This window comes from Microcaecilia unicolor, chromosome 9, assembly GCF_901765095.1.
Source record: "Microcaecilia unicolor chromosome 9, aMicUni1.1, whole genome shotgun sequence".
In the NCBI taxonomy this organism is placed as follows: Eukaryota; Metazoa; Chordata; class Amphibia; order Gymnophiona; family Siphonopidae; genus Microcaecilia; species Microcaecilia unicolor.
This window is the reverse complement of record NC_044039.1, coordinates 63,001,972-63,028,251: the sequence shown is the minus strand read 5'-3', so window position 1 is coordinate 63,028,251 and position 26,280 is coordinate 63,001,972. Positions and strand designations below refer to the sequence as shown.

At 44.5% G+C, this 26,280-nt stretch overlaps 1 protein-coding gene across 7 annotated transcripts in view; it reads right to left on the bottom strand.

Moving 5' to 3' along the window:
* DNM1L (dynamin 1 like) overlaps nucleotides 1-26,280 on the bottom strand; it is an 817,883-nt gene that overhangs the window by 251,942 nt on the left and 539,661 nt on the right. The window lies entirely within an intron of this gene.

Below are 26,280 nucleotides of genomic sequence, written 5' to 3'. Positions count from 1 at the left end.
GAAACTTATTAAACAAATCTCTTAATGGGGTATATTTGAGAAAAGGAAAATTCAAGAGTCTCAAATTTAAATTTCTTGCCCCATTCTCTAAGTTTTCAATTTTTCTATGTACCAGAGCAGCGTTCTGAAGAAGTTTGTTTTCCTGCTGTTGTAACTGAGTTACTGAAAGTTCCACTTTCTTTCAATTAGTCCCTTGTGAGGCTAATTCAGTTTGTAAAGAGTCAATTTTCACAATATTTGCCTTTGAAGTCAAAACAAAGTTAAGGCATACCTTATGCAGTGATTCCACTGCCCCCCACAGAGACTCTAACCTTACCTTTGATGGTTTCTCTAAAAGGTAGCAGTTGTATCTCTGGGACTAGCTGAGTTTCAAACACCTCAGAATGTTGCTCCATGATGTTTCCCCTGCTACCTTGGGGGGTAGAAGTCAGGCTCGGTTCTTCCGGAGTGTCCTCCGTTTGTGGCGTTTCCATATCACCAGGGGAGTTCTCCTCTCCACACTGCACAGCCTCTGACACTGGCTGATGGGCGGGACTTCCCCCGGAGCTGTTTTCCACCTCAGGAGCCTGACGAGGACTTCGGGGCTAAGTGAAACTTCACTCTCCAAGCCCGTGCTCCTATCAGCTTCGGGCAGCGGAACACCCAGCGGTGTAACAGGTACCGTGAAAGCTGTTATCGGAGGTTGCCTTCGATTGGGGTCCGTCGAGGGTGAGGAGAAACCTCCTCTGACTTTTCCTTTTCTCTTAGGCATAATAATAAAGCAAAAAAAAAAAAAAAAAAAAAAAAAAAAAAGAGTTAAGCAGGAAATTCTTTCTCCGAGTTTGGTAGTCACGTCTTAACTCGACGCCATCTTGAATCGGCCTCTTATTTTTTAGTTTTTATATTATTATTGTCGTCTTGATTTTTTTTCTTTTCTTGTTTTTTTAGTCATCTTCGTTGTTTTATCTATTATCAATCACCCTTGCTACAGGTGGGACCATGGAATGTGGTAGTACACTGGATCACCCCATGGCCTGACTCCTCCCATATGACATGGAACTATGACTGGAGAAACAAGATCTCGATATACGAGCCATACGTCAACAGAGCTACTTGCAAAATAGGAAAATGCAACCCAGTAATCCTTACCTTTTATGGTGTATACCAAGAAATGAACCGCACCTATGTTATTGGAATAGATGTCACTAATGCAGATCCTATGGCCCATTTCAGGGTCCTAGTCGTCGCGCCCAAGAAGACCAAACCTACTCCCCGTCCCCTGATCCCAGGAGTAAATCCCAAGAACCCCTTGGTGCCCAAAGCCCCTGAAGAAACTGAAGTCCCAATTAAAATTCTAAATATCACTGACCTCAGTGAAACTTTTGCCATAGAGACGGCCTAAAGTGACCTAAATCTGTGGTTAGATTGGGTAAGATATACTACTAAAAGTTTAAATGTCACTGACTTATGTATGTTCTTCTTCTCACCCAGAACCGTCGTTCCTTTTCCTTTGAATTTTATTAATGATTATAATGGCGCTGTATGCATGTTAAAATTACTCCAAGGTACCAAAACTAATGATCAATCTTGTCTTTCCCTCAGTTTTTTGTTTCCAGAGCCACCCAAAGGCAGCCAGAAGGTACCCCCAAGATTCAAGCCACCTATACCAGGAACCAAATTCCAGACCTGCATTCGCAGAAAAAAGGTTACCAACCCCTATTGGGTGGGAAACCTATCATCATGCAACACCACCATCATATCTAGTGGCAATCTGGATTTCTCTGATTTCACAAGCTCTCGAGCAGATGTGTGGTGGTATTGCGGGAATAGAACCCTTTATACGGACCTACCCCTTAAATGGCAAGGACAGTGTGCCCTAGTTCAATTGATAATTCCCATTGCTATTGCATCACAGACGGTGATAAACCCTTCCCTAGCCGTGAAAAGATCAAGAGAAAGAGGGAAGTTCCCGGTTCATTTGATGAAGCAGTTTACCTGGACGCTACAGGCGTGCCAAGGGGGGTGCCTGATGAGTATAAGGCCCGCAACCAAATTGCAGCAGGATCTGAGTCCATACTCTGGTGGGTGACTATTAATAAAAATGTTGATTGGATTAATTATATTTATTATAACCAGCAGCGCTTCATCAACTACACTCGAGATGCTGTTAGGGATCGCTGAACAGCTAGATGCCACAAGCTGGATGGCCTGGGAAAATCGGACAGTCCTTGAAATGATGCTAGCTGAAAAAGGGAGGGTCATGCCATGATTGGCCCCCACTGTTGTACTTTTATTCCCAACAATACAGCACCTGATGGAATCATTACCAGGGCATTAGAAGGACTCACCACCCTTGCCAATGAACTTGCAGAAAATTCTGGCATTGACACGTCTTGGACAGGGTGGCTGGACAGTACCTTTGGAAAATGAAAAAATTTCTTCCTCTCTGCTGCTACAAATTTACTTACTGTTGTCGCTGTTTTTGTGCTTGTAGGCTGCTGCATCATACCATGTCAGGAGACTTGTTGAACGCCTAATTGAGACAGCTCTTAGTAAGAGAGATCCCACCGGACAATATGTGCTCTATGAAAGACTGATTCGCAACGCTGAAACTGGACTCTATGACAACATAGGCCATGCTGTCAGCGAAGACCGTAATGTTAGCGAGGAATATTAACATATGAACTTTGTTGGTTAAAACTGCTTTTAGGATAAAAAGTAATCCATCGTACAATATGCAATCCATTGATGTAATCCATTGCTGCAATATCTTGCTAAAATATATAATTGAAACTGTTAGAATTAAGAAATAAGGCCTACAGGACAAGCTTTTTGTCCTGCATGAAAAGTTACATACCAATACATAATTTCATTTATTATACGACATATTACTTTTAGGTAAGTTTATTATATGGCATGTTTATTTTAGGTTTATTATAAGATGCATTAGTTTTAGGTTCAGTTTATTATAAGACATATTGATTTTAAGCTTATTGCAAGACATATTATGTTTAGGTTTATTATGCTTTACTGGTTTTAGGCTTTTATTACTTAGTTTATAGGATATGCCTTATCTTCCTCTTGCAAATCTTGTTCTCTTCCTCAGCAACCACGGGGAATATTGGAAGTTACAATTAATATAAGGTCCGGGAGGGGGGTGGGTATGGTTTCCAATTATCTATTAGATACACATTCTGACCACATTGTTTTGATTGCCCTTGTCCTACTTATACGACACTTACAATATACATCCTTTTGTGCTCACATCTTAGTGCTCTGGAGGTCGTGTGGCCAGGATGGGTAAAGTGAGCACCTGCCTCCCGCTCGCAACCTAAGACAGCCTATGACCGGGGTACTAACATATTGCATCTAAAGACAGGTCACAGTTCCAGCTGCAGGACTGGGCTTTTATGTACATTGGGACATTTCCCAACGCCCTCAACCTCGCGTATCCCTGTTTGTGAAGCCCTTGCTTACGCAGGCCTTCAAGGGGGGATATGATAATAATGAACCTGTCTGGGCCTTCTCTGAACCAAAGTCCTGTAAGCCTGAGGCTAACAGCTAAAACTAAAAGCATAGCCTCTGTGTGACCCAGAGACTGTACTTTGTGACAAGCTGGCTTGAAGGCTTGCAGAAAGAAGAACCTAGAGCAAAAATGATCCAGCCAGGGGCGTAGGACAGAATGTGGTTAGGAGCTTTCTGCAGTTATTAGGCCTGGAGGCATAAGATAAGAGGTTGCTGGTCAAATGGACTGTGAAGCAAGTGGAAAATTCTAATCGGTATGATGTTGCTCTGGACCTCCCTAATAATCTTGATCAGCTGTCAAAACCAATGTTTAGCAATATTGGGGGCGGGTCTAATGCTTGCAAACTGTTAGAATTATATGATGGTAGAAAAAAGTATATTTATTTATGGCATTTATATCCCACAATATTCCCACCCAGAGGCAGGCTCAATGTGGCGTACAGTAGTCTATTAAGCAAACATTAATTCAAAATACAGTATTCAGAGTCATGAAAGGGAAAGAGAAATAACAGAGGAGGGAAAGGGAGGGAGGAGAAGGTGACAGTTTGTCACTAGGATAGCCGTGGTTCAGAAGGATGTGGCGCCAGGTGGGCACACGGCGTATGCTCTACCAAAAAGGAAGGTCTTTGAGTCGCTTCTTGAAGGTTGGGTGATCAGGAGTGAATTTGACCATCTGAGGCAGCCTGTTCCACAACTGAGTGCAGAGATAAGAGAAAGAAGAAGCATAGACAGTCTTATATGTAAGGCCACTAAAAGCTGGGTAGTGGAGATTGAGGTACAAACGAGCTGACTTGTGGGAGTTCCTGGACAGCAAGTTAATTAGAGTGTCCATATAAGCAGGGGCTTCTCCATAGATGATTTTGTGTAGCAATGCGCAGATCTTGAAAGCGATGCAGTCCTTCACAGGAAGCCAGTGTAACCTCTCTCGCAGTAAATCTCGATTTACTGAAGATGAGTCGGGCTGCGGTGTTCTGAGCAGTTTGCAATTTTTTTTAGGAGCATACTTGTGCATCCCCCGTAAATACTGTTGCAATAATCGAGACGGCTTATAACTAGAGACTGGACTAGGGAAATAAGACTGGATACGCTTAAGCTTCCAGAGAGAGAAGAACATTTGCTTGACTGTAGAGTTCACTTGCTGCTCCAATGTCAAGGATCTATCAACTATGACTCCCAAGATTTTTAAGGACTCCGAGATTGACAGGACGAGCTCAGGAGTAATTAATGTAGGAGGTCTGAGTTTGTTGTAGGGAGAGGAGAGAATCAAGCAGTGTGTTTTCTCTGTGTTGAATTTGAATCGAAATGAGTTGGCCCAGTCGAGCATGGTGTTAAAGCCTTGCCGGATCTTACTGGTTATTTCGTTTAGGTCTTTCTCAAAAGGGATGAAGACAGTGATATCATCAGCGTAGATAAATGGGTTAAGTCCCAGTTTGGAGAGAGCCGCTGCCAAAGGAATCAGCATCATGTTGAAGAGGGTTGGGTGATAGTGGGGAACCCTGTGGCACTCCACAGTCTGCTTTCCAGAGAGATGATAAGGTACAGTTGGTGTTTACTTGGTAGGTTCTTGATGTTAGGAAGCCTCTGGTGAATTAATAAACACTTGACTGGTGAACATTTTGCATGTAAGGCAGAGGTGCTTATTCGAGATAACCATGGGAAGTATTTGCTGCTAAAGAGAATTATATATGTTAACGTTATACGGTCCTACAATGTATGGCACAAAATTTCATTTGTGGATTATAGCACAATTGTAACCTTACCAGGACAAACCCTACTGATCGTAGGTGATCTGAATGTTATTGCAGACAATACGCTTGACTGTATACCCACCTACACAAAAGGGGTGCAGCATCGGCCTGGTAAAGGGATTTTATTTATTTATTTGTATCCCACATTTTCCCACCTATTTGCAGGCTCAATGTGGCTTACATAGTACCGTGATGGTGATCGCCAATTCCGGTATAGCAAATACAGAGTAGTATTATGGTAAAAGTTCATAAGTGACAAACACATTAGGGAATCAAGGAGAAAGAGTTAAGTTATGACCAGTTCGAGTACTAATTTCGTTGTGTTGCAGGGTTCAGGCGTTTAAGTTGGATCATTAAGGTATGCCTTTTTGAACAACCTTATGATGACTCCACTAGCCAAGACCTTATCCACCCAAGGCATTAACCTATTTATCTACGCTGATGACATTACACTATATATCCCCTACAAACATGATTTGGCAGAAATCACCAACCAAATCGAGCTCAGCTTAAACATCATGAACTCATGGGCAAATGCATTCCAATTAAAACTCAATACAGAAAAAACACACTACCTCATCATCTCATCCCAATACAATACATACAAACCCACAAACATTAACACCCCAGGATACACCCTCTCTATCTCAGACAGCCTGAAAATTCTCAGAGTAACTATCGACTGGAACCTCTCACCAGAGACCCAAGCGAAATCCACCATAAAAGAAAATGTTTTTCTCAATGTGGAAACTCAAATGCTTGAAACCATTCTTCCTGAGGGAAATATTTCGTAATCTGATACAATCAATGGTACTAAGCCACGCAGACTACTGTAATGGAATCTATGGAGGATGCAAGGATCAAATCATAAAAAAACTCCAGACCGCCCAAAACACATCAGCCAGGCTGACATTTGGAAAAACGTGTTTTGACAGCGCCAAACCACTCCGACAAAAACTGCACTGGCTACCAATCAAAGAACGTATCACTTTCAAAATCTGCACGACTGTTCATAAAATTATTTACAGCGAGGCACCTGGATACATGACTGACCTTATTGACCTGCCAACCAGAAATACCACAAGATCTGCATGATCTTACCTAAAGCAACAAAGGACTCAAATACAAATCCACCTATGCATCCAGCTTTTCCTACTTAAGCACACAATTATGGAACGCACTGCCAAAAGCAGTAAAAACTACGCTAGAACACCTAAATTTCTGGAAAACACTAAAGACAGTCCTGTTCAGTAGAGCATAACCCACCGACCCAACACAAAAAACACCTGGACACCTGCGACACAATATAATCAAAGACCGTAATGGATATTATCTGACTCTTCCTCCCCCTCTAAGTCCCCCCCAATTGTACCTACCATACATGTACCTTATCTACCATGTATTCATTCATACCTTATATTTGTTCAGACCGGTACCGGCTAACGCCGTTAACGGTAATATGTAAGCCATATTGAGCCTGCAAAAAGGGTGGGATACAAATGTAACAAATAAATAAATAAAGATGGTTTTTTAATGATTTCCGGAAGTTTGATGGGTCGTGCCTTGTTTTCGTGACATTTGGTAGTGTGTTCCATAGGAGAAGCTGGATGCATATTTGAGTCCTTTGCAGCTTGGGTAGTGTAGATTTAGGTATCTGCGTGTTGATCGTTTTGTGTTTCTGGTTGGTAAGTCTATGAGGTTTGCCATGTATCCCGGGGCCTTGCTGTAGATGATTTTATGAACCAAAGTGCAGATTTTGAACGCAATACGTTCTTTGATTTGGAGCCAGTGCAGCTTTTCTCGTAGGGGTTTGGCACTTTCGAATCTTGTTTTCCAAATATAAGTCTAGCTGCGGTGTTTTGGGCAGTTTGGAGTTACTTTATGATGTATTCTTTGCATCCCGCATAGATTCCCATTGCAGTAGTCTAGGTGACTTAGTACCATTGACTGAACCAGGTTGCGGAATATTTCCTTTGGGAAGAAAGGTTTTATTTGTTTGAGTTTCCACATTGAATGGAACATTATCTTTGTTGTAGATTTCGCTTGGGTTTCTAGCGTGAGGTTTCGGTTCGATTGTAACGCCGAGAATTTTCAGGTTGTCAGAGACAGGAAGGGTGTAATCTGGAGTGTTTAAGTTGGTGGGTTTGTTCGTGTTGTATTGGGATGAGAGGATGAGACAGTGTGTTTTTTTTCTGCGTTGAGTTTTAGTTGAAATGCATCCGCCCATGAGTTCATGATTTGTAGGCTGAGATTGATTTCGTTGGTGATGTCTGTTAGATCGTGTTTATACGGGATATATATCATGACATCTGCGTAGATGTAAGGATTAAGGCCTTGGTTGGATAAGGATTTGGCTAGTGGGGCTATCATTAGTTTTTTGTTTTTTTTTACATTTGTACCTCGCGCTTTCCCACTCATGGCAGGCTCAATGCGGCTTACATGGGGCAATGGAGGGTTAAGTAAACATAGTAGATGACGGCAGAAAAAGACCTGCACGGTCCATCCAGTCTGCCCAAGAAGATAAATTCATATGTGCTACTTTTTTATTTGTACTGTCCTCTTCAGTGCATAGACCGTATAAGTTTGGCCAGCCCTATCCCCGCCTCCCAACCACCAACCCCGCCTCCCAACCACCAGCTTTGGCACAGACCATATAAGTCTGCCCAGCACTATCCTCGCCTCCCAACCACCAGCTCTGGCACAGACCGTATAAGTCTGCCCAGCACTATCCCCACCACCCAACCACCAGCCCCGGCACAGACCGTATAAGTCTGCCCAGCACTAGTCCCGCCTCCCAACCACCAGCCCCAGCACAGACCGTATAAGTCTGCCCAACACTAGCCCCGCCTCCCAACCACCAGCTCTGCCACCCATTCTAGGCTAAGCTCTTGAGGATCCATTCCTTCTGCACAGGATTCCTTTATGTTTATCCCACGCATGTTTGAATTCCGTTACCGTTTTCATCTCCACCACCTCCTGCGGGAGGGCATTCCAAGTATCCACCACCCTCTCCATGAAAAAATGTCATGCTAGATGATCTCCGGCCTCTGCATTTTATTTACTTCGGAAGCATGGAATCTTCTGGCTAGTTGTCAGGCATTACCTATATCTTTAATGGGACACATATTCCTTACCATATGATGTTGCCCAAATGGCTTTGTGTGTTCCAGGTGTTGCCATTGGCCTGAATTTGAAAGAAATGCAAAATTGCATCAAGTGCTGGGGAAATTTTTATGGTAAGGGGAAAAGGTGAGGATCTTCCTACAAGTTCTTTAAAAGCCTGCAGGCAAATAAGGGCTGGAGCTTCCAGATCTCAGGCAATATACAGGGCTGCCGGGGGAGAGGGGGAAACATTCCCCTGGGTCCTGCCACCAAGGAAGGCCTGGTGCTGGCAATAGAAAAGCCACTTTCTTCCGGCTTCTGGTGGTAGGCACAGGCAGAAGGCTAGACTGATCTCCTGTTCCTGTGTGCTGGGGTTATTGCGTTAACTCTGCTTTGCCAGCCACGTCCCACCTCCTATGTGAAGTACAGGCAAAAGAGGACACGACAGGAAGAAGGACCTATGGCCGGCAAAGAAGAGTCAACACGATAAGTACATAAGTACATAAGTAGTGCCATACTGGGAAAGACCAAAGGTCCATCTAAACCCAGCATCCTGTCACCGACAGTGGCCAATCCAGGTCAAGGGCACCTGGCACGCTCCCCAAACGTAAAAACATTCCAGACAAGTTATACCTAAAAATGCGGAATTTTTCCAAGTCCATTTAATAGCGGTCTATGGACTTGTCCTTTAGGAATCTATCTAACCCCTTTTTAAACTCCGTCAAGCTAACCGCCCGTACCACGTTCTCCGGCAACGAATTCCAGAGTCTAATTACACGTTGGGTGAAGAAAAATTTTCTCCGATTCGTTTAAATTTACCACACTGTAGCTTCAACTCATGCCCTCTAGTCCTAGTATTTTTGGATAGCGTGAACAGTCGCTTCACATCCACCCGATCCATTCCACTCATTATTTTATACACTTCTATCATATCTCCCCTCAGCCGTCTCTTCTCCAAGCTGAAAAGCCCTAGCCTTCTCAGCCTCTCTTCATAGGAAAGTCGTCCCATCCCCACTATCATTTTCGTCGCCCTTCGCTGTACCTTTTCCAATTCTACTATATCTTTTTTGAGATACGGAGACCAGTACTGAACACAATACTCCAGGTGCGGTCGCACCATGGAGCGATACAACGGCATTATAACATCCGCACACCTGGACTCCATACCCTTCCTAATAACACCCAACATTCTATTCGCTTTCCTAGCCGCAGCAGCACACTGAGCAGAAGGTTTCAGCATATCATCGACGACGACACCCAGATCCCTTTCTTGATCCGTAACTCCTAACGCGGAACCTTGCAAGATGTAGCTATAATTCGGGTTCCTCTTACCCACATGCATCACTTTGCACTTGTCAACATTGAACTTCATCTGCCACTTGCACGCCCATTCTCCCAGTCTCGCAAGGTCCTCTTGTAATCGTTCACATTCCTCCTGCGACTTGACGACCCTGAATAATTTTGTGTCATCGGCGAATTTAATTACCTCACTAGTTATTCCCATCTCTAGGTCATTTATAAATACATTAAAAAGCAACGGACCCAGCACAGACCCCTGCGGGACCCCACTAACTACCCTCCTCCACTGAGAATACTGGCCACGCAATCCTACTCTCTGCTTCCTATCTTTCAACCAGTTCTTAATCCATAATAATACCCTACCTCCGATTCCATGACTCTGCAATTTCTTCAGGAGTCTTTCGTGCGGCACTTTGTCAAACGCCTTCTGAAAATCCAGATATACAATATCAACCGGCTCCCCATTGTCCACATGTTTGCTTACCTCCTCAAAAAAATGCATTAGATTGGTGAGGCAAGACTTCCCTTCACTAAATCCGTGCTGACTTTGTCTCATCAGTCCATGTTTTGTATATGCTCTGCAATTTTATTCTTAATAATAGCCTCCACCATCTTGCCCGGCACCGACGTCAGACTCACCGGTCTATAATTTCCCGGATCTCCTCTGGAATCCTTCTTAAAAATCGGAGTAACATTGGCTACCCTCCAGTCTTCCGGTACTACACTCGATTTTAGGGACAGATTGCATATTTCTAACAGTAGCTCCGCAAGTTCATTTTTAGTTCTATTAATACTCTGGGATGAATACCATCAGGTCCCGGTGATTTACTACTCTTCAGCTTGCTGAACTGACCCATTACATCCTCCAAGGTTACAGAGAATTTGTTTAGTTTCTCCGACTCCCCCGCTTCAAATATTCTTTCCGGCACCGGTGTCCCCCCCAAATCCTCCTCGGTGAAGACCGAAGCAAAGAATTCATTTAATTTCTCCGCTACGGCTTTGTCCTCCTTGATCGCCCCTTTAACACCATTTTCGTCCAGCGGCCCCAACCGACTCTTTGGCCGGTTTCCTGCTTTAATGTATCTAAAAAATTTTTTACTATGTATTTTGCTTCCAACGCTAATTTCTTCTCAAAGTCCTTTTTGCCCTCCTTATCTCCGCTTTGCATATGGCTTGGCATTCCTTATGATCTATCCTGTTACTTTCAGTTGGTTCTCTTCTCCACTTTCTGAAGGATTGTTTTTTGGCTCTAATGATTTCCTTTATCTTACTGTTTAGCCACGCCGGCTGACGTTAGTCTTTTTTTCCCTTTTTTCTAATACGTGGAATATATTTGTCCTGAACCTCCAGGATGGTGTTTTTAAACAGCATCCACGCCTGATGCAAGTTTTTTACTCTGCGAGCTGCTCCTTTCAGTCTTTTTTTCACCATTTTTCTCATTTTGTCGTAATCACCTTTTCTATAGTTAAACGCTAGCGTACTTGATTTCCTAGTTTCACTTCCTTCAATGCCAATATCAAAACCGATCATATTATGATCACTGTTATCAAGCGGCCCTCGTATCGTTACCCCCTGCACTAGATCATGAGCACCACTAAGGACTAAGTCTAGTATTTTTCCTTCTCTTGTCGGCTCCTGAACTAGCTGTTCCATGAAGCTGTCCTTGATTTCATCAAGAAATCTTATGTCCCTTGCGTGTACAGATGTTACATTAACCCAGTCTATATGCGGGTAATTGAAATCCCCCATTATTATTGTGTTGCCCAGTTTGTTTGCGTCCCTGATTTCCTTTAACATTTCCGCATCCGTCTGTTCGTCCTGGCCAGGCGGACGGTAGTACACTCCTATCACTATCCTTTCCCCCTTTGCACATGGAATTTCAATCCACAGTGATTCCAAGGAGTGTTTTGTTTCCTGCAGAATTTTCAATCTATTTGATTCAAGGCTCTCGTTAATATACAATGCTACCCCTCCACCAATCCGATTCACCCTATCACTACGATATAATTTGTACCCCGGTATGACAGTGTCCCACTGGTATCCTCCTTCCACCAGGTCTCAGAGATGCCTATTATATCTAATTTTTCATTTAGTGCAATATATTCCAACTCCCCCATCTTATTTCTTAGGCTCCTGGCATTCGCATATAGACATTTCAAACTATGTTTGTTGTTCCTAAGTACATCATGCTTAGTACTTGACAGTATTAATTGGCAATCTTTTGTCTGATTTTTATTGTTATTTAAAGATACCCGATCTACTACAATCTCTTTTGCAACCTCACTATCAGGATACTCTATCTTCCCTGTTATGGTGATATCTTTGAAAGATACCTTATCCCGAACCATGCTCTTTTGAGCGACTGTCGGCCTTCCCCCCATTTCTAGTTTAAAAGCTGCTCTATCTCCTTCTTAAACGCCGATGCCAGCAGCCTGGTCCCACTCTGGTTAAGATGGAGCCCATCCTTTCGGAATAGGCTCCCCCTTCCCCAGAATGTTGCCCAGTTCCTAACAAATCTAAAGCCCTCCTCCCTGCACCATCGTCTCATCCATGCATTGAGACTCTGGAGCTCTGCCTGTCTCTTGGGCCCTGCGCGTGGCAGAACATAGAAGCAGAAGACCGATCGAGTGAGCAGTAGACTATTGCCAGGTGGAGGGCCAGTCCTCAAGATTGATAGCCCCGGGTCTGGCCTCTCAGTGGCCCTGGAACTACAGTCTTGCATGTGGTATGCGACATGTTAAGTTGGTTGAGGCGGACTAGCCATTACTCAGTTAAGGGGTTGTAGGAGAAAAGCTGGGGCCTATAGATTCAAGCTATGTGTTGTAAGTACTGTAACGCTTATTGCCTAAGGAGATCAAGCAATATATCTTGGTGAGGGCATGTCAGATGAACATGGGGGGAGGTGGCTCTTCCTACACATTTTGAGGATTTCACAAGCTTTCCAAATATGGATGATGGATCTATTTGTTGGTATGAAAGGATATACCAATCCAGTTGAGAAAGCCTGGAATGCCAGACATAAGTCTGTGGAAAATAAAAACGGTTTAAATAAGTACATAAGTAATGCCACACTGGGAAAAGACCAAAGGTCCATCAAGCCCAGCATCCTGTCCACGACAGCGGCCAATCCAGGCCAAGGGCACCTGGCGAGCTTCCCAAATGCTGATGCTGGACAAAATGGTCATGAATGAGAAGAACGTAACCAGTTAGGAGAGATTTTTAGGTGTATGGGAACCACTTTGGAACTTCTGCCTCATAAAACTAGAAACTCTTTGTTAAATGTGGAGAGTTCCTGTTGATTTAGATTCAAGGTAGAGAGCTGCACGGCTTCCGTCCCCGCGGGAATCCCGCGAAACCCGCGGGATTCCCGCGGGGACGGAGGCAGTTCCTGCGGGGTTCCCACGGGGATGGAAGCAGTTCTGCGGGGTTCCCGCGGGGACGGAGGCAGTTCCTGCAGGGTTCCCGCGGGGATGGAACCAGTTCTGTGGGCTTCCCGTGGAAGTGTAAGCTGCACCTGCACCAGCCTCTCATCTACCGAATACCAATTTATTTGAGTGCTGTCTCCTCCTCCTCTTCTTCTTTGCTTTAACAGCATAAATGTGGAAAGTCTTCCATTAAGGAGGTGGTAGAGTCACAAATGATGACGGAATTCAAAAAGGCGTGGGATGAACACAGAGGATCTCTAATTAGAAATGGAAGTTATATAAAAGCTAACCTTAAATGGCTGCATGTGTGTGGATGTGTCAAGTGATGCTTAGATGGCGACTCTGGCTGTGATGAACTAGAGCTGATACCTGGCAGACTTATATTTATATGTTCTGTGTCTCATACATGGCAATCTGGTGTAGGATGGGCTGGAAAGGGCTTAGACAGCAACTTCAGTGGCTGGAACATGAGGACAGTGCTGGACAGACTTTTACGGTCTGTGTCCCACAAATGAGAACATGAATAGGCTGGAGTGGGCTTCGATGGCAACTCCAGCAGTTGGAACATAAGGATGGAGCCAGATAGACTCCTGTAGTCTTTGTTCCAGACACACGAAAGAAAGACCATAATCAAGTATATAATATCACACTCGTTGATTTAATGATGAATTGATCATGAGTGTGACTATTGGGCAGAGTGGATGGACCGTTCAGGTCTATTTGCTGTCAGTTACTTTGTTACTATTAATCCTCTTTGCTCCCAGGCTGGTGCACAGACCTCAGCTCTGACACAGGCACGAGAATCAGATGTCACCTGACCTACTGGCGCGTGCATGTGGCGGCCTCTCAGCACACAATCCCAGTGAATCAGAGACAAATCTTACATGTATGCACCAGTGTGTTCCAAGTTCCAACTTCCGGTCCGTCCTTGCCTACAGTGCTGTGGCTCAAATCCAGAAAGGGAGTTGACTGGAACTTTTATGTACTATTAAATTCTTACGGGGATGGGTGGGGATGGGTTAAATTCTTGCGGGGACGGGTTGGGATGGTTTAAATTTTTGCGGGGATGGGTGGGTACGGGTAAGATTCCAGCGGGGATGGGTGGGGACGGGTACGATTCCAGCAGGGACGGGCGGGGATGGGTAGGATTTCTGTCCCCGTGCAACTCTCTAATTCAAGGCAACTTTATATATTAGTACTCTGGGACAGGTTGAGCCAAGTTACTGTGCTTGTGTTGCTTATAATGCTGTGTTAGGGGTAGTTTTTGTACTTCACTGTTGCTTGAGAGGCTGGAACATGAAAGAGCCAAAATGCACCAGTTGTATTATATTTAAGCAAATTTAATAAAAATAAAAAAAAGTTTTAAAAAATTAAACATGATTACTTGGCTTTTCTTAAAGTTTTAAAATCTTTCCTTTTCAAAAATATTTCTCTGAATTGATCCTGGTGGCTAATCTCCCCCTTATGTTTTATTATTGAATGGGTTTATATGTTTGTTTCATATGCTTGTTAGCCACATTGAATTCAAAATTATGTGGGAAAATGTGGAGTATAAATGTCAGGCTCACCCTACTCCCCTTACCTGTATTGTTCAGTCTGTCACCTCTGCTGAGCTCGCACATTCCTGAGGGGGCCCGGCACTGCAAGCATATGGACTGTCTTGGAGTACCTGGGTCAACAGTCACAGTGCAGGAGTGGCCTAGTGGTTAGAGTGGTGGACTTTGGTCCTGGGGAACTGGGTTCAATTCCCACTTCAGGCACAGGTAGCTCCTTGTGACTCTGGGCAAGTCACTTAACCCTCCATTGCCCCAGGTACAAATAAGTACCTAAGCCGCATTGAGCCTGCCATGAGTTGGAAAGCGCAAGGTACAAATTAAAAAATTGCCCAGAGTCACAAGGAGCTGCCTGTGCCTGAGGTGGGAATCAAACTCAGTTCCTCAGTTCCCCAGGACCAAAGTCCACCACCCTAACCACTAGGCCACTCCTCCACTAGGTTGAACAGGGTTGGTGATAGTGGTGATCCTACATTCTGTTTTCTATGGTGATATGTTTGAATTTGATATCACTTGGTATGTTCTTGTGGTTAGGAAACCTTTAATCCAATTAAGTACACTTCCACCAATCCCGAAGTATTCTAGGATGTTTAATAGTATTTTATGGTTTATCATGTCGAACACACTAGACATGTCGAATTGTAGGAGAAGTATGCTTTTGCCGGTTGCGATTTCTTGTTTGAATTTGGTTATGAGAGTGATTAGTACTGTTTCGTTGCTGTGGTTGGAGCGGAATCCTGATTGTGATTAGTGTAATATTGAGAATTTGTTTAAGTAGTCGGTGAGTTGCCTGGTTACCACGCTTTCCAACAGTTTGACTACCAGAGGGATAGATGCTACCGGGCGGTAGTTGGTGATTTCATTTGCTTCTTTGGGTATTGGGATAATTCAAGAGATTAGATCAATGTATGGGTTGGTTGACGCATAGAGGTTGCTCCACCCTACAGAACTTGAATTTACCCATAGATCTAGGGCCCATGATTCTCTGTCAAGGCTAGATTACATACTGATGTCCTCCACCCTATTTCTGTCAGTAACCGAGGCGCAAGTAGAGGTGGAAGAGATTTCGAACCACTCAATGGTGTGGGTGGAGCTAGACTCGGTTCCAGCATAACAGACAACCCAACATTGCAGGTTCCCTTGCTACTTAGCTAAGAAGTATTATTCATCAAAAGTATAAGTTAAATGCTCATGGAAATAAACCTGGTAAACTTTTGAAAGAGTAGTCAAGGCGCGAGGGAGCTCCCATACAATAGAGGTGCTAAGGGATAAGGCAGGGAGGATTCATAATAAGCCAGATAAAATTACTCAAATACTTACTAAGCATTTTCAGGAACTATATACGAGGGAATCTACCCCAGACTATCAACGTTTAGACTTTTTTGAGCAAGGCAGATCTTCCCCATTAATCGGAAGAGGCATTCCGCCAATTAAATGCCCCATTACAAACTTAAGGAACTTCAGCAAGCTATCAAAAGCTTAAAACCATGCTCGGCCTCGGGGATAGATTGATTTACAAGTGAGTTTTACAAAATAATGTCATTGCAAATATGGGACCCATTATTAGCATACATGAGAGGAAAATGCCACCACATGAAAACACCACGATAGTGTCACTCATACCTAAACCTGGGAAACCAAGAGAAGAGCCAGATGCGCCCCATATCTTTAATAAATGTAGATATTAAACTGCTAATGAAGACAATGGTGGAAAGATTATCATGTCATCTTTCAGACTTAATCAGCCCCTCATAGGTAGGATTTAAGTGTCATCAGTCAGTGTTAAATACTCGAAAAGTGATACTCAGCATAGCATATTGTAAGAGAGACATTCTAGCTATATTGGTCAGTTTAGACGAGGTTAAAGCGTTCGATCAGGTAGGCTGGGCCTATCTCTTCAAGGTGTTGGAGAGGGTGGGTATTAAGGTCTGGTACTTGGATACCATTAAGGTTTTATATGATTCTCCTAAGGCCCACCTATTAATTAACTGAGGCAGAGACAAGGGTGCCCCCTTTCTCCCTGACATCTCTCTGGAGCCTTTCTTGAGGTTGATCAATTCAACACCTTCTATCTGGCGAATGCGGATAAATGATTACTTTATAAAAGCAATGGTGTATGCAGATGACATAATGTAGTCTTGATCTCCCCAGATCAATCTTTACCTCCACTGTTATCGCTTATTGATCAGTTTGAGGTGCTGTCAGGATTATGCATAAATTATGTTTAAGACCATGCCATTACACCCGTCCATTAGGCATGGATGGAGGGGTGAGTTCCCCTTTCAATGGGAGACTCAAGGATTGCGTTATTTGGAGGTTTTTATCCCGGTAGATCTGTCTCTAATGTATCAAATTAACATGGCTTCTCTATTGGAGATGACGAAAACTAAACTGACATCTGTGACTTTACATTTTTCAGCAATTACCTCTTTTTTAAGGCGGAAAGAGAATACCGCTTGGGCCAACTTTTGCAGGCCTATCTTTGGAAAGGGTCTAATTAAACATTAGATATCTTAACGCTGGCCAGCGAAATGCACCATATTAATGATTAGTCTCCACAGGGGTAACTGAAAAATGCTCAGTGCCCCTAAACCAATTTAGTTTCAGAAGTGCATTTTAGCTATATTTTGCTTACCTCCAGTAGATTGCCACCTAATGTTTTATCTGCCTATCCAGTGCTCAAAGCCTTTAAAGAGGTGTAGCGTTGGACATGCAGATGCTACCATTTCGCCCCAAAGGTGCCGTATCTCTCATTAAGGGATAATCCTGCCTTTCCTCCAGGGCAAGGCAAAGGAATATATGAGAAATGGGCTAAGCAAGGCTTACAATACCTATTGCAAGCTGTAAATGAGGAGAGGAGATTGAAGGCGTTTGATCTCTTGCACATAGAATATCAAGTACAACCCCAAAACTATTTTGCATATTATCAATTGCTACATTATGTGTCTTCTTTGCCCTGGACGGATCCAATGGAAGATGTGGCAGAGACATTGGGGGGACGTGTTTACATTAGGTTCTCAGTGGTATGTACCTTTGGTCTTCCATCACCAACACGGAATTTGGACTATGCAACTTTGACAAGTTAATCACACGTCTTGAATTTGCACACGCGGCCTGTGTCAATAGTATATAGAGAACTGCTTTACAAATTTGCAATTCGATTACATGTGTCCCCATATCAGGTTTTTAAAGCAACTATTCAGAAAACGATATTATGTGTTAAGTGTGGGAGAACGCCAGCAACATTAGGTCACATGTTCTGGCACTGTCCAGACATATAGAATTTCATTAGAAACCTTTTTTTTTGGATTTTTAATATGCTCTTACATTTAATAGCTATATTGTGCTGCCATCTAGGCTATCCCTAGATAGCTTTAAAATTTAAAAGTGAGCAGTGCTCAGTTATGCCTATTACTGATCACCACGATTGCTCGAGTGAATAATATAAGCAGCCTTACATCATTGCACTGCAACCTATCCTACCTCCATACATTATTCTAATAGTGCAAATCATTTATCCAAGCTTTTCAAAGTAGATATACTCTGATCGCACTTATCTGAAAGGTGGAGCTCGAGTCACCGTTGTGTCCGGTTAGTATAACTGCTTATTCAGGGTGATCAGTCAGCAGATAAAAAACCCTGTGACTGGGAAACCTTATATACTTCGATCTAGCACAAACTGCGATTCAACTCAGATCGTTTATGGGATTATGTGCCCGTGTGTAAAATGGTACATTGGCTACACCACCAGGAGAATTAAGCAGCGGATATCAGAGCATGTTAGTAATCTTAGAGTTCAAAAAAAAAAAGATGCTCCCTTAGTGGATCATTGGCTTGAGATGAGACACACACTGGAGGACATAAAATATACTGTATTGGCTCAGATAAAATTGCCACGTGGTGGTGACATAGCAAGAGAGTTAAAGAACAAAGAGCAGAGGACGATCTTCCAATGGGACACGGTCATACCACGTGGGTTAAACCGCGAAATAGAGTGGCTAATGGAGTGAACCCGTGGGAGGGGTCTGAAGATGAATGATATAAAAGCACGACGCATGTGTCAGCGTCTTTTTGTGAGGAAAGTTCGTTGTAGGGAGTATGCTCCATACCAGGTATGTCAGAATTATGATTAACTCTACATCTGTGATTTAAAGATGAAATTCAAATTAAGATAGAAAGATAAGAGTGAACTACAAGCTCTATGATGTAATGGGTTAAATGGAGAGTAGTATCAGGTGTTTTAATATTCAGGACAAGTAAGGATGTTCCCCTGAAGATGCAAAGATCTGCGAAACACAGCTTGTGTCAGGAAAATCTTACAGGAGAGAAAGTCCGAATGGAGAGCTAAATATGGTTTACAGTACATAAGAAAGAATGAGATTTTATAACACATGAGCACAAGAACGGATACTGATCACCCTGAATAAGCAGTTATACTATCCGGACACAACGGTGACTCGAGCTCCACCTTTCAGATAAGTGAGATCAGAGTATATCTACTTTGAAAAGCTTGGATAAATGATTTGCACTATTAGAATAATGTATTGAGGTAGGATAGGTTGCAGTGCAATGATGTAAGGCTGCTTATAGTATTCACTCGAGCAATCGGGGTCATCAGTAATAGGCACAACTGAGCACTGTTCACTTTTAAATTTTAAAGCTATCTAGGGATAGCCTAGATGGCAGCACTATATAGCTATTAAATGTAAGAGCATATTATGTTTAACTCATTTTTATTAGGTTTCCAATAAGTAACAATACACACATGAACTGAACAATCTACCAAGAGGCTTCATCTGTACAGATATTAGACAATAACAATGCTACTCTTCTCCTCTTACAACCTCTATAACTCCCTTTCCCCCCTCCCTCCCTTCTCCCCCCTCTTTCCCATCCCCCCCCCCAAAAAACTGATACCCTTTATTAGTTCATGTGTTGCAAGGAGTCCACAGTCACACAAATAACGTCTAACGATAATACTAATTTAGGATTCTGCTTCTCGCTGCTGGCTGCAGTGTATCCCAGAAGTGTGCCCATATTTTTTCCAGGTTCTTGCCCTCCTCAGAGGAGAAATCTGTTACTCCACATCTTTCCAGTTTCAGTAGCTCAATCATTTGCGTCCTCCAGACGCCTATTGACGGGGCTGCAGACTCCCGCCAACTCAACAATATTGTCTTTTTGCCAATTAACACCGAGCGTCTTGCAAAGGATATAAAGCCTGGTATTGTAGGTTTCACACTTTTATAGATCCCAAAGAGCATCAGCGGATGACTCCGTATAGTACGACCCCAATAAATCTTGATTTCAGACAGCACCCGGGACCAAAAGTCTGACACGCGGGGGCACTGCCAAAACATATGGCCAAGTGTCGCAAGCTTCTGTCCGCATCATGGGCATGCTCCGGACTCACCGAACCCCGCTTTCAGTGCTCTTGCTGGGGAAACATAGAGCCGCATTGCGAATTTATACTGAAGTTCCCAGTATCGCGTGTAAACTGCATGACTCTGGGCCTGTCGCAGATGTTCACTGAATAACTCTGCCGTTACTTCAGTCGCCAAGTCCCTGGCCCAGGCCTGTGCTCTACTAACATAGTCTATGTCCTCCGTGGTGTCTTGTAAGAACTTATGATGATATCGGAGGGGCACGGAATTCTGGGCTCCAAGAGTCAAAGCCGTGTTCAGGACGTCCTGTACATCCTCGCTAAGGTTCATCCAGCCCAGTGCCCTCAAGTAGTGTTGGATTTGCAGGTAGGCAAACTGGTCTAACTGAGTTAGCTGATAGTCTCGTTTAAGCTCTCCAAAGGGTCGTATAGTTCCTTCGTCAGTCAAGAGTTGGTATAGGTATTGTATTCCTTTGTCTCTCCATCGCTTGAAGATCACTGAGGAGGATCCCTCTGGGAAATCTGGATTATGGTTTAAAGGCAAGAATGGAGTCGCCCTCCAATCAAAATGGTGTCTCCTGCAAAGCCATCTCCATGTCGCTCTTGCTGATGTTATCAATGGGTTGTTCCCTATTCTAGCCACTATCCCCTTGCCGGCTGCATGCAATAGCCAACCCAGGTGTGCAGTGGGGAAAAGGGACATCTCTAGTTGCGTATTTGAGAAATCTCTCTGCCCAGTCAACCAATCTCTGATGTGTCTCATGGAGCACGCCACTGTTAGATATCTTACATTTAGCAAACCCATCCCTCCATGTGCCCTAGGTTTTTGAATGATGTGAAGTGGGAGTCTAGGTCTTTTCCCCCGCCATAAAAACCCTTGTGTCATCTTATTCAGTATCCGTTCTTCTCTTTGTCTCAAGTGTAATGGCAGCATCTGGAACAGATATAGCCCTTTGGGGGCTATCATCATGTTAAATAAACTAATACGCCCCATAAGGGACAACGGGCATTCTCCCCAGAGCTGTAGTGTGCGTTTAGTCTGTGCCAACAGAGGAAGTACGTTTTTGTCATATAGCATCTTCACATCGGATGGAATGGTAACCCCCAGATATTGTACCTGCCTCTCCGCCCACTGTAAAGGAAACGATCCTCCCCAGTCTTGCCTTTGCAACGAGCCCAGCGGCAGTGCTAGCGATTTGGTGAGGTTTAAACGAAAACCCGATAATGCACCGTAGCTCGTAATGGAGCAGAGGAGCCCATCCAAGGAGGTCCGGGGACGGCTCAGCAGCAGCACCAGATCATCTGCGTATGCTAGTACTTTTAATTCTCGTCCCTGTACGTGAATCCCCTGTATGTGTTTATGTGTACGTATCTAGCTGAGCAGAGGTTCTAGAGTTAACAAAAATAATAATGGCGAAATTGGGCATCCCTGACGCGTCCCTTTCTGTATTTCGAATTCTTCTGTTTTGACCCCGTTCACTAGCACCATGACCGCGACCCAGCGTATAGGGTCGATATGGCCTGCAGGAACCACCCCTCCAGCCCTATCCACTTCAAGGTTTCAAACAGAAAGGGCCACAAAACGCGGTCAAACGCGCGCTCTGCATCTAAGCTCACCATCAGCCCTGGAGATGTCTCTTCTGAGGTCATGATAGTGGCCAACAGCAGTTTCCGCACGTTTATTACCGAGTGGCGTCCTCTGACGAACCCAGTCTGCTCCTCCTGAATTATCTGGGGCAACAGCGGCGCCAGCCTGTCAGCCAATATTCTGGCCAGCAGCTTGGCCTCCACGTTTATTAGCGATATGGGCCTGTAGGAACTAGGCTGTAGCGGATCCCTACCTTTCTTGTATATCAGGCTTATTAGTGCCGTGTTTGCGTGGCGTGGGAAGTGCCCCACCTCTATCACTGTGTTAAAGTAATCTAATAAAGGTCTTGTTTTCTGGAGCTTCATCATCTTATAAAACTCTCCCGATAGGCCGTCTGGCCCCGGCGCCGAGTGTAGTTTCAGCGCAGCTACAGCTCTGTGCAACTCTCTAGCCTCTATTGGTTTGTGTAAGGATGACATTTGGTCTTCTGAGAGCTTCCCCATTTGCACCTTGTCTAAGTATGCTTGAATTGCTGCACGCGTGTCTGACGGTTCCGATGTTCCCTTACATAAGGTAGCAAAGTGTCTATGGAATACCCTCGCTATCTCTTCTGGTTTGGTGGCTATTTCCCCCGTGTGTTTGCATATAGCGGCTATATAGTTACTCTTGCGCATTCCTTTTATTAAACGGGCCAGCATCCCTCCCGCTCTATCTCCAAATTTATATAATCGGTATTTCCTGTAGAGTAGGGAGCGAGTTGTGCGTTCATGTATTAAACTGTTAAGTGCCGTTTTTGTTGACAGTAGAATTTCATAGTCTGTTTGTGTAGGTCGTCTACTGTACTGTTGTTTTGCTATTCAAAGTTTTCGCTTTAGGTCTACAATACCCTGTGTAATCTTCCGGTTACGCTTGCTAACAAAGGCTATCATCCCCCCTCTTAGTACTGCTTTTGCTGCGGACCAGAATAAGAGTGGGTCTTCCACATGCTCCTGATTGTGTGTGCAATACTCCTCCCAACTCTTCTGTAAGTGCTCTTGAAACTCTTTTGAATGATGGAGGTAAGATGGGAACCTCCAACTGGGGTGGGGGGCTGGTTAAAATAGGCCGTAGGTTCCAGTTCCAACCACACCATCGAGTGGTCCGAGATCTCCTCTGGACCTATCATGGCCTCGACCGCTCTTTGAAACAAACCCGGGGAAGTAAAAATATAGTCCAACCGGGATTGTGAACGGTGCGCTCTCGAAGTGTGTGTATAATCTTTTTCCTCTCCGTGTAGCAGTCTCCATGGGTCAATCAATCCCAGCTTCTGCAAGAACAGATCTAAAAGTCCCTTTTCCAGATATACTTTAACCTCCCCGAGTTCATTCTTATTAATGTTCAATACCTTAACATCCATGTTTGTTGAGCAATTCTCACTCTGTGTGATGTTTACCCATGAGCTCTTGGCTGTTCTGCTCCAGTTTGGCGATATGCTCCTGCGCTGCCGCCGCGTTTTCATAATTCTGCCATTTTCCATTTTGGCGGATTCTCAGCACGGCTGGGTATACGAGCATAAATTGTACCCCCAGCTCATGAAGGTGACGACACAGCGGGGTGAATTTCTTTCTGCGTTCTTGAAAGGATGCTGAAAAGTCCTGAAAGATACGAACCAGCTTGCCATCATATTTTGTTTCATCTCTCTTAAGTCTATAGCCCCGTAGAATTTCCATCTTGTGGATGTAATTATGTATCTTTACTATTATGGGCCTCGGGGTTTGACGGCCATCTTGTATGCGGCCCAAGCGGTGAACACGCTCCAAGCACAGTGCTCCAGCGTGGTCTGATAGAGCGAACTCTGCAGTCAGCCATTTTTCGACCACCGTGGCCAGCACCGAGTCTCCAACTGTCTCTGGTATGCCAATGAGTCATAGATTACTGCGCCTCGCTCTGTTTTCGAGCTCGTCAACTTTATCTGTGAGATTACCCACCGTTTTCTGCAGGCTTTCCATCTGCGAAAATAATGGTGGTTGCGCATCTTCGAATTCGGAGACTCTCCGTTCGAGGTCTCCAATCCTTTGCGTTGTCTCCGCCAGCGCAGTTTCGAACCCAGCGAGCTGTGTGGATAATTTTTCGAAGCGCGGCTCAAGCGCTTGAGTCAATAGTTTTTCTAATCGCGGCTCCAGCGCCTGGGTCATTGCCGCCGTGAGTTGTGCCAGCTGCTCTGGTGAGAAACTCTGCCCGCTCTGTAATGAGGCCCTCGATTCGCTGGGCTCAGCCGTCCGCGTTTTTTCCTTCTCTTTTTTTACGCTCCGCGCTGGCAGAATCTTGGTCGCCGTCTCCACATACTTGTCCATGGCTGCTTTAGATGAAGTGCCCGTTCCAGATTTTATTTAGATGTTAAGTTCCAGGGGGATTTCTAGCAATTTTAGGCGGTGGGCCTCGGAGAGCAAGAGACACACGTCTTGCTCTCTCAGTGCATCACGTGACCTCTTGTAAGAGCATATTAAAAAAAAAAAAAAAAAGGTTTATAATGAAATTCCATTAGTTGTGAACTTAGGAAACCGGGACATAGAAAGGATACCCCAGGTTTGTAATACTGTCCAGACATAGCCAGATTCTGTGGGCTGTGGAAAGTTATCAGGGAAGTACAATCAAACCAGAACCACACCTGTTATTTGGCTACTACACCACCATGTGTCCTGCGGGCTTTAAAAGATCTCTAAAGCTGGCAATATTGTTTGGGATCAAAGCAATTCTGATGGTGTGGCTGGCTGAACTAGGCCCAACTGTTCAGCATTGGCAATCTCTATTGCTGGCCCAATTACGTTTAGAAAGACAAAGGATCGTAGAGGAAGTAACGCCACGGTTCCAGGTGGCCGCTTGAGTATTTAGCTCCCGCACCTTCCTACCTTCATAAGCGATATCTGCAGTCATCCAGCCTATAATCGGTCTCCCTGTTTAAAAATTTACATCCTATGAACATTGAGACGAGATGAGTAAAGTAGTGGCGGCGAGTCAGGAAGAAGGTGAACGTCATTCTACCAGGCAGTCGGGCAAGGCCCCGCAGTGCCACGTGTCGCCTGATCGCCCTTCACTCAGTGACTCGGATTCAGCGCGTCTCGTGCCCTCTAAAAAGGGTTTTTCTAAAGAGTTGACTAAATGCTTGGAGAGTATCCGAGTGGAAATAAAATACTCTAAAGAGGAAATTCTAGAGTGTATGGACGTCCTTAGCTCTGACCTACGTGAGTTGGGTGGGCGAGTGGAGGGTTTGGAAGCGTGTGACGAAGAGCATGCAGAGCAGTTATCTAATGCTGACTCCCGCCTATCTCAAATTTTCCTGCATTACGAGGCACAACAGTATAAAATAGATGACTTGGAAAACAGGGCGAAGAAACAATGTCCGGTTTCGTGGAGTGCCTGAATCGGGAGCCACTGAGGATGTGCCTACTATAGTTAGAATGCTATGTGAGAAATTGCTTGGTGAGGAGTTTGTCCCTGCAGACTTTGTTACTGAAAGAGCACACAGAGCGCTGGGGAAACCGGTGAATAATCAGCCCAGAGATAAAATAGTCAGATTTGCCTCCTACACTTCTAAGGAGCGGCTGCTGCAGAAGGCTCGTCAGACTTCATTTGTGGATTATAATGAATCTAAGGTTATGGTTTATCAGGACCTATTGCTTTTTACACTGTCTGAGAGACGTGCTATGAAGGTAAAATTATGTATCATACCTGATAATTTTCTTTCCCTTAATCATAGCCAATCAATCCATAGACTGGTGGGTTGTGTCCATCTACCAGCAGATGGAGATAGAGAGCTATCTTTTGCCTCCCTATATGTGGTCATGTGCTGCCGGAAATTCCCCAGTATGTCGATATCAAAGCTCCATCCACAGGACTCAGCACTTAGAGAATTACACCCACAAAGGGACACTCTGCCCAGCTCACCACCGCCGAAGCGGGGGAGGGGAAATATTCCAGCACACCACCGCCGGGGCGGTGGGCGGGAAACCACACCCGCCGACGCGGGGGTAACTGGCTTATCCTGCTACCGCAACCGCGGGAGGAGCTGGCTTACCCTAACACCGCCGAAGCGGGAGGGATACAAAGCTACCCTACAGCTGCACGAAGCGGGAGGGAGCGCCGGCATAATTTAGTTATCAATCCAGCCACCTCCGAAACAAGGGGAGAGGAAGCAGCAGCTCACTGTAACACAAAATCGTCTCAACTCGAAGAGACTTCAATTGGAAGAACTTGAACATGAAGTCCTCGTGAACAGGAAATGAAGACTGAACTTGAACCTGAAATATAACCAGAACACAAACAATACAGATATCTGGGAGGGGCTATGGATTGATCGGCTATGATTAAGGGAAAGAAAATTATCAGGTATGATACATAATTTTACCTTCCCTATCATCAAGCCGATCAATCCATAGACTGGTGGTATGTACCGAAGCAGTACTCACCCAGGGCAGGACATGGAAATCCCTGAACGCAACACTGAAGCCCCAAACTGGGCCTCGGCCCGAGCAGCCACATCCAAGCGGTAATGTCGTGAGAAGGTATGAGCCGACGACCAAGTAGCCGCTCTGCAAATCTCTTCGAAGGAGACAGACCTGGACTCCGCCATCGAGGCTGCTTGTGCTCTAGTAGAGTGTGCCTTCAGCTGAATAGGTGGAATCTTCCCCGCCGCCACATAAGC